The sequence below is a fragment of the Chiloscyllium plagiosum genome, unplaced genomic scaffold (genome assembly GCF_004010195.1).
Source record: "Chiloscyllium plagiosum isolate BGI_BamShark_2017 unplaced genomic scaffold, ASM401019v2 scaf_4871, whole genome shotgun sequence".
Lineage (NCBI taxonomy): Eukaryota > Metazoa > Chordata > Chondrichthyes > Orectolobiformes > Hemiscylliidae > Chiloscyllium > Chiloscyllium plagiosum.
In genome coordinates, this window is record NW_025212790.1 from 1 (window position 1) to 9,682 (window position 9,682).

Consider the following 9,682-nt stretch of genomic DNA (forward strand, 5'->3'; position numbering starts at 1 on the left):
ATTAGAAATTTCAAATGTGGGAAATAGATTCCAACTGTCAACCTTATCTATGCAGCTCAGTATTTTAAAGACCTCAACCTCCGCCGCTCCAGAGCAAGGAAACACAGATTGTCTAGCCTCTCCTAGTAACCCATGACCTCCAATGGAGGCAGCATAACCGTAAACCTCTCAGCAACCTCTTGAAAGACTGGACATGTTTCCTGTAATGTGGTGACGAGAATTGAATGCAACAGTCGAAGTGCGAACTAAGCAAAGCTGCAACTTGACTCCCTGGCACTTGTGCTCAATTCACCCACCAATAAACGGAAGCAACACCTCACACTTGCCCGCGTTAAGCTCCACGTGCTATTTCTCTGCCCACAAACCGCAACTCATCTAAATTCCACACAATTGTTTGACAACTTTCTTCAACCACTGCGCACCGTGAGCTGTAGGCTGACACCTAATGCCCTAATGGGATTTTGGGAGTTCGATCTGATCTCCTATGGTCCTGTTATTGCGGGATTCCCTGCATCCCGATTGTGTGGGCGAACCTTTTGACACTGTCTGCACTGACATCGCCGTCAATTCATCCTTGGTGGTAATACCCTGAATCAAGAGTGAGTTCTGTGCCCGACATCGGGACTGCCACATTCAGCTCTTGATTCGGCGAAATCGCTGCTCCCAGTTGGCAAGAGCTGATTTGCAGTATGCACCACGTGGTTCCCGGTGACTGGTAGGTGTGCTTCATTCGGTCTCTCGCCACGTCCACCATTTCCAGGTAGGGATAGGGACAGAGAGAGAGAAAGGAAGTGGGCAGAGAAAGGGCGACTGAAAGACTGAGCAAGAGAGAGGGAACTACAGAAAGAGACATAAAAGGACGGCTGTGAGGGTGAGAAAGTGAGAATCAGAGAAAAGATGGAGGTGATGGAGGGGGTTTGATAGCGAGAGAAAGACAGACAGGGAAGGAGGCGGGGAAGAGAATGTGTGTGTGTGAGAGAGAGACAGGAATACAAGGAAAGATAAAGTGAGAGCAGGAGAGAAAGGGAAGAAAGAAGGGCGACAGACCAAGAACGAGACAGTGAGAGATATAGAGAGAGGAGAGAGAGAGGAAGAGCGGATGGAGAGAGACGGGTGGGAGAATGAAGCAGCAACAGAGAACAAGGTAGAAAGAGAGGAAATAACGTATAGTTGCATTAAAGGCAAAAAAAAAACACCACACGAGCACACCAACAAAAACACCATATCAAACACATTAATACCAAATAGACACATAAAAGTTGACCTCTGTATCCGTGGAACCATTTTCCGTGGTTTCAGTTACCCTGCACCGAACATACTATAGGGAAATTAGGGCCAGGAGATTATTGGGAAGGTACTTCTCCCATTAAAATAAATGAATTTGCTCCTATCCCTACCTGGAAATGGTGGTTTTGGGATTCTGGGGTAGGTCCTGGAACGTATCCCCTGCGGTTACGGAGAGGCTACTATACACTACACAGCCACAGACATGCTCAAACTCAGTCATAGATACACACAAAAAAAATTCTGATGAGGAATAGATTGACATTGGACTACGTTGTCCCTTAGAATGAAACATCCACATGTTCAGAAAAGTGCGTGTTCCCCATGCAATGTGGAAATGATTTATCTTTGAGCTGTATTCCTGACAATTTACATATTTAATGGTGCATCTTCATTGCAACTGCATCCAGGCAGTTCTGAGTGAACCGTTTTGTGAGAAGACATGATAAACCCTGTCGTGAATTCTACAATTTGTCGTAAGTGAGGGCCGCAGATGCTGGAAAGTCAAAGAGTGTGATGCTGAAAAAGCACAACCGGTCATTCAGCATTCGAGGAGGAGGAGATTCGACATTTCGGGCATAAACCTTCATCAGGAATGAGGCTCTACGATTTGTTATGTTTTGTACTCCACACGTTGAATTGTTCAGTGAGGAAAGAATTCAAAAGTTACGGGAGCAGACAAGCGCTGGGTTTGTTCCTATCCTCCCACTGATATCTCAGTGGCAACGTGGATCAGAACAAAACAACTGCTCCCTCTCCCCAAAGACATCGTTTGAAGAATGAAACCATTGTGCAACCTGACAGATTCACAGACTTTGATAATTCCCCCTTAAAAATATGCTTCCGCTTGTGTAGTAGCGCGGGGATGCCACCAGAGGTCAGCATTGTACCATTTTGAACGAAAGAAGGAGAAACTGAACCTTTAATTGGTTTGGTAATTAATTCCATCATTCAAATGTCCCTCCAGTACAGAGTGTGTCATAGTGCAGTATGAAATAAACGCACAGACACAAAAGCACAGAGACACACAAAGCGAAGCACACACCAACATGACCATCGGCTTTAAACACAAGAAGGACAGACAGAGAGAAACGTGGATGGGTGTTAACCCCATTTCAGTGGATTCACCCCCAAATGCAACAGAGGCCTCATTGAATACAGACGGAGGCACAGACATGCCATCTGTATCTCGTTTTCTTTTTTTCAGCCAGTCTCTTTTATGTCTTTTTTGTCTCTGGCTCACTTTGACACACAATTTCCGCCCACAAAATGTTTCCCTCAATTTTTTGGCCCTCAGATATTGACACCTCAATTCACATACTTCCACAATTTCCCCACCTTCGCATTTGGACTCCTCCAAAACTTTGCAAGACCTCCCCCGTCAAATTAGCACCTCTGAAATTTTGTGCCCTCCCAGATTTCCCCTTCACACCCACAAATTTGTGTTCTCTCAAATATGTCGTCCACAACGACACACAAAAAAGCCCCAGTGTGCAAGACCTTGCCAATTTTACACCACAACTGTGCAGGATCCCACAGCTGCGCCCTGCTCTGTCGGTGGTAATGAATTTTCCCAGCTTTCAGAGTCTCGGTGTCCTTGCTTGTTTTGGATTGTCACAGCACACCTAAAACTGAGAGGCAGATGTGGCGAAGTTAGCAAAGAAGACTACTTTCAAAACGATCCCACTTCCAATTTTAGAAACCACCCCCAGATTTGTCTCCCTCCATATATTTTATCGCTCCTCTCCGCCCAGTTTGGAAGTCCCTTCAGATTTTACACAAAAGCCTGTGTTGGATGCCAGGGATGGATCCTGCTCCATCGTCAGTGATCAATTTTTCTCACTGTCAGAATCCAAGTGTCCTTTTTTTCCTGTCTGTTTAGAGATCAGGACAGCAGAACTAAAAGTGAAAGGGACAACTTGGTGAAGCTGACAAACAGTAGATAGATGGAGCTAAGTGATCCCGCTATTGATAGATCAAAGAATTCATAAACAGAACCGTTGGCCCTCGAATATTGTAATGAAGTCTGGCGACTTGCTAAACTAGAAACCTTTCATTTCTAGGTGACCACTTCCTTTTATTCGCCGCCTATGGATATGCATTGTATCTGGCGATAGGCTTCTAAAATCCATGAACCCCACGTCGTTGGCATTGCTGACAAGCGGAGAGGGGTGGGTGTGGGTGGGTATACATCAACTATCCATTTTCTCCGTGACTCCCATCAATTTGTAAACATTATCAGCTCGACCCTCAGATTCAGAAGTTCAACTGACAAAACGCCAGTGTTGCCCAATCTCGCCACGTAGCCAACATCCTCCAAACCAGGCCTTCATGGTGAACCGTGTCGTTAGCCTCTCCAAAGCCTCAACCTGCCTCCAGCAGCGTGACGACCAGAACTGTACACAGTATTTTAAAGCGGCCGAAATGAACTTTCAAAGCAGTCGAGAGTGTAGTGCTGGAAAGGCACAGCAGGTCAGGCAGTATCCGAGGAGCAGGAGAATCGATGCTTGGGGCATAATCCCTGCAGGCATAAGAAGGGCTTATGCCCGAAACGTCGATTCACGTGCTCCTCGGAAGCTGTCTGACCTGCTGTGCCTTTCCAGCGCCACACTGTAGACTCTGATCTCCAGTCCTCACGTGCTCCTAGTTAATTGTAACCTTACTGTGAAGCCTCTGCCAAGGATGCCTACCTTGTAAACGTTCTCCTGAAGGCCTAACGCCCGAAATGATCAATTCTCCTGCTCCTCGGATGCTACCTGACTTGCTGTGCTTTTCAAGCACCACACTTTTGACTCTGATCTCCAGCATCTGCAGTCCGCGCTTTATCCTAAACTTTGAAAGAAAGCTATCTGACTTTGAAAAAACTATGCTCTGAGCCCTTACTGATGATGGAAGAAAAATAGCATAGGCCATGTTGACCTATGAATGTTGCCACTTTCAGGGAATTGTGATTCTGTACACCAGGATCCTCTAGATGTTAATGCTCCGAAAGTTTCTATCATCATTCTGTTTATCCATGAACTTCCCTCCTGCATTAAATCTTCCAAGTATTCACACAAACTCCATTACACGCGCATTACAATCGCAGACATAATTGCATAATCACAGAAAGTTACACCACTCTCACCCATTCTTTCGCATTCGCACGCATTCAGAAAAACACAGATAACTGAACTCACATTCTCGCCCACTGTCTTTCATACACAATTATTCAAACACAGACAACACTCACTGACACACACATATTCTCTATGGCACTGACGTCAGCAAAGAGACACAGAATTTCAACACAAGAATGAATTCACTGCATTTTTATTCATAAACAGCAACTTACATGATCACTTCCAGAAAGATTACGAAGTCATGGCAAATATAGCAATGGAAGGGAAATTTCAGTCAATTAATAGCGAAATAATAGTTAGGGCAATTGTTTGATTCAAGACGTTTAAACTATTCCTCGTGAGGTATGAAAAAGCAAAAAAATTACACATGGAATTCCTTATAGTGCTTCATTAACAAACGACAGGAACTTCGCCCCCAATACAGAGGCAATTCATCCATACAGAGAAATGAATTAGATGATTAATACAAACACAATAATAATCGATCCAACCTGCTCACTTCCCATTTTAAGTCATGGCAAAACACACGATTAAACAAAAATAAACAAATGAATGCAAATATAGTTTGTCCAATACAAAGTAAATGCTGATGAAATACAATCAAGTGAAGCTGGTATTGAGACTGACCTGCTGTGCTTTTCCAGCGCCACACTGTAGACTCTGATCTCCAGTCCTCACGTGCTCCTAATTAATTGTAACCTTACTGTGAAGCCTCTGCCAAGGATGCCTACCTTGAAAACGTTCTCCTGAAGGCCTTACGCCCGAAATGATCAATTCTCCTGCTCCTCGGATGCTACCTGACTTGCTGTGATTTTCAAGCACCACACCTTTGACTCTGATCTCCAGCATCTGCAGTCCACACCTTATCCTAAACTTTGAAAGAAAGCTATCTGATTTTGAAAAAACTATGCTCTGAGCCCTTACTGATGATGGAAGTAAAATAGCATAGGCCATGTTGACCTATGAATGTTGCCACTTTCAGGGAATTGTGATTCTGTACACCAGGATCCTCTCGATGTTCATGCTCCGAAAGTTTCTATCATCATTCTGTTTATCCATGAACTTCCCTCCTGAATTAAAACTTCCAAGTATTCACACAAAGTCCATTACACTCGCATTACAATTGCAGACATAGTTGCATAATCACAGAAAATGACACCACTCTCATCCATTCTTTCGCATTCGCACGCATTCAGAAAAAACACAGATAACTGAACTCACATTCTCGCCCACTGTCTTTCATACACATTCATTCAAAAACAGACAACACTCACTGACACACACATATTCTCTATGGCACTGACGTCAGCAAAGAAACAGAGAATTTCAACACAAGAATGAATTCACTGCATTTTTATTCATAAACAGCAACTTACATGATCACTTACAGAAAGATTACGGAGTCATGGCAAATATAGCAATGAAAGGGAAATTTCAGTCAATTGACAGCGAAATAATAGTTAGGGCAATTGTTTGATTCAAGACGTTTTAAATTCTCCCTCGTGAGGTATGAAAAAGCAAAAAATTTACACATGGAATGCCTTATAATGCTTCATTAACAAACGACAGGAACTTCGCCCCCAATACAGAGGCAATTCATCCATACAGAGAAATGAATTAGATGATTAATACAAACACAATAATAATCGATCCAACCTGCTCACTTCCCATTTTAAGTCATGGCAAAACACACGATTAAACAAAAATAAACAAATGAATGCAAATATAGTTTGTCCAATACAAAGTAAATGCTGATGAAATACAATCAAGTGAAGCTGGTATTGAGAAAAAGGATGCTCAGCATGTTAAAAATGTTAGTGGACGGTTTCTTGCAATATTATCTGCCTCGGCACAGCCCATGCTGAAATAGACTCTAACATTAACCTGAAATGATAAAGAAAGTAATTTCAGTCTACTTGATGTTATATCACTTATGATTCTATTTACAGCACATCAAACTGCCAATCCACAGCTGAATCTGGATTGGGGAAAATATTAAATCCACACTTGAAATGTCAGACAATGACGGGTTGTATTTCAAACAAGACATTGACGTGTGACTCTATCTGCGCGCTGTAAAAGACTGCCTGGAATCTATTCTGAAGACTGTTAGCAGTGTATTTCAAAGATTAAATAGTAAAGGTTGGCCTTATCTGTTTGTTGTGTCTGGTGAAAAACTCAGCGTCACACTTTCAATGCATCTCAACACTAAAGGCACGATGGACACCTGAGTGACCAGAAGACAATGGAGCACGATGGACACCTGAGTGACCAGAAGACAATGGATGAATTTTCTGGCAGGGCATCTGGGAAAACGTCACAATACCAGGCGTAGCATGTGATGCCCTTGACTGAGATGATTACAAGTAACAATTGGCTCGTTTGAGAGTTGTCCATGAAGCTGGAAAGTGCTGATGATGTTGAAGACGATGATGTGTTCATGTCAAAGGTTTTGTCATAGAAACATCGAATCATATAGTGGAGAAGAGGGCCTTCGGCCAATCGGGTCTATACTTCCAAACAGATGCTACTCCCTATGTTAGTGTCACATTCCTGCACTAGAGCAGAACCTTTAATGTAATAATATTTCCAGTCCTGAGGGAAGTATATTTTCAAAGGTTTAAGAATTCCATCTCCTCTACCTCACAAACAATATATGCCAATCACTCACCGCGCTCTGGGGAGTGATCTTGCCTCAAGACCCTTCTCAACCCCTTGCCACTCTCTTTTACATTATGTCACCTTTATAATTGACACTATAGTCAATAATTATGAGCATCGGTTGTTAATAATTTTCACAATCACGTAGCATTTTACATAGAACATAGAACATTACAGCGCAGTACAGGCCCTTCGGCCCTCGATGTTGCGCCGCCCTGTCATATTAATCTGAAGCCCATCCCACCCACACTATTCCATGTACGTCCATATGCCAGTCCAATGCCGACTTAAATGCACTTAAACTTGACGAATCTACTACTGATGCAGGCAAAGCATTCCATGCCCTTACTACTCTCTCAGTAAAGAAACTATCTCTGAATGTGTCTTATACCTATCCCCCTCACTTTAAAGTTGTGTCCCCTTGTGTTTGCCGTCACTATACTTAGAAAAAGGCTCTCCCTGTCCACCCTATCTAACCCTCTGACTATCTTGTATGTCTCTATTAAGTCACCTCTCAACCTTCTTCTCTCTAACGAGAACAGCCTCAAGGCCGTCAGCCTTTCCTTGTAAGACCTTCCCTCTATACCAGGCGACATGCTAGTAAATCTCCTCTGCACCCTTTCTAAAGCGTCCACATCCTTTTTATAATGCAGTGAACAGAACTGTACACAGTACTCCAAGTGTGGCCGTACCAGAGCTTTGTCCAGCTGCAGCATAACCTCCTGGTTCCGGAACTCAATCCCTCTATTAATAAAGGCCGAAACACTGTATGCCTTCTTAAAAACTGTCAATCTGGGTGGCGACTTTCAGAAATCTGTGTACATGGACACCAAGATCTCTCTGCTCATCTGCACTCCCAAGAATCTTACCATTAGCCCAGTACTTTGCATTCCGATTACTCTGGCCAAAGTGTATCACCTCACACTTGTCCACATTAAATTCCATTTGCCACCTCTCAGCTCAGCTCTGCATCCTATCTATGTCTCTCTGCAACCTACTACATCCTTCATCACTATCCACAACTCCACCGACCTTAGTATCGTCCGAAAATTTACTAACCCACCCTTTTAAGCCCTCATCCAGGTCATTTATAAAAATGACGAACAGCAATAGACCTAACACCGACCCTTGAGGTACACCACTAGTAACTGGACACCAAGATGAACATGTTCCATCGACTTCAAATGTCTGTTTTCTTTCAGCAAGCCAATTACTGATCCAAACTGCTCTGCCTCCCACATTCCCATTCCTCCGCATTTTGTATATAGCCTACAGTGGGGAATCTTATCGAACGCCTTTCTGAAATCCTTATACACCACATCAACTGGTTCACTCTCATCTACCTGTTTGGTCACTTTGTCAAAAAAGTCAATAAGATTCGTTCGGCACGACCTACCCTTCACAAAACCGTGCTGATTGTCCCTGACCAGATTATTCTTTTCTAGATGGTTACAAATCCAATCTCTTATAACCTTTTCCAACACTTTACCAACAGCTGAAGTGAGACTCACTGGTCTATAACTACCAGGGTTGTCTCTCCTATCCATTTTGAACAAGCGAACCATATTTGCTGTCCTCCAGTCCTCAGACACTATTCCTGTAGACAATGATGATGTGAAGTTCAATGCCAAAGGCTCGGCAATCTCTTTCCTTGCTTCCCAGAGGATCCTAGGATAGATCCCATCCGGCCCAGGGGACTTGTCTATTTTCTAATACCTCTTCCTTGTGAACCTCAATCTCTTCTAGTCTAGATACAAGTATCTCCGTATCTTCCTCGCCAACATTTTCTTTTTCAATGTTCTCTATAGTGAACATTGTCGAAAAATATTTATTTAGTGCTTCCCCATCTCCTATGACTCCACACACAACTTTCCACTACTATCCTTGATTGGCCCTAATTTAACTCTCATCATTCTTTTATTCCTGACATACCTATGGAAAGCCTTAGGGTTAACCCTGATCCTATCCGCCAACAACTTCTCATGTCCCCTCCTGGCTCTTCTGGGCACTAGTTTTAGGTCTTTCCTGACTTCTTTGTAATCCTCGAGCGCCCTGACTTTACACACTTTGCCCTAACATAAGCCGTCTTCTTCTTCTTGACCAGGGATTCCACTTCCTTAGTAAACCACAGCTCAAGCGTTCTATATCGTCCTCCCTGTCTGACAGGTACATACTTATCTAGGACACACAGGAGCTTTTCGTTGAATAAGCTTCAAATGTTTAATGTGCTCATCCCCTGCAGTTTCCTTCCCCATTCTACGCTACCTAAATCTTTCCTAATTGCATCGCAATTTCCCTTCCCCCAGCTGTAACTCTTGCTCGGTGGAGTACACATATCCCTTTCCATCACTAAAGTAAACCTGACAGAATTGTGATCATTGTCTCCAAAGTGCTCACCTAATTCCAAATCTAACACCTGGCCAGGCTCGTTACCGAGTACTAAATCTAAAGTGGCTTCGCCCCTTGTAGGCCTGTCTACATACTGTGTCAGGAAGCCCTCCTGCACACACTGGACAAAAGCCGACCCATCTATAGTACTCGCACTGTAGTGATCCCAGTCAATATTTAGATAGTTGAAGTCACCCATGACAACTACCCTGCCTCTCTCACTCCTA

General features: G+C 43.4%; 1 long non-coding RNA gene across 1 annotated transcript in view; it reads right to left on the minus strand.

Moving 5' to 3' along the window:
* Positions 1-5,819: 5,819 nt before the first annotated feature.
* Positions 5,820-9,682, minus strand: part of LOC122547472 — a 7,788-nt gene continuing 3,925 nt past the window's right edge. Inside the window, exon 3 of the long non-coding RNA XR_006311005.1 lies at positions 5,820-6,290. This is a non-coding gene — a long non-coding RNA (uncharacterized LOC122547472). The remainder of the gene's footprint in view (positions 6,291-9,682) is intronic.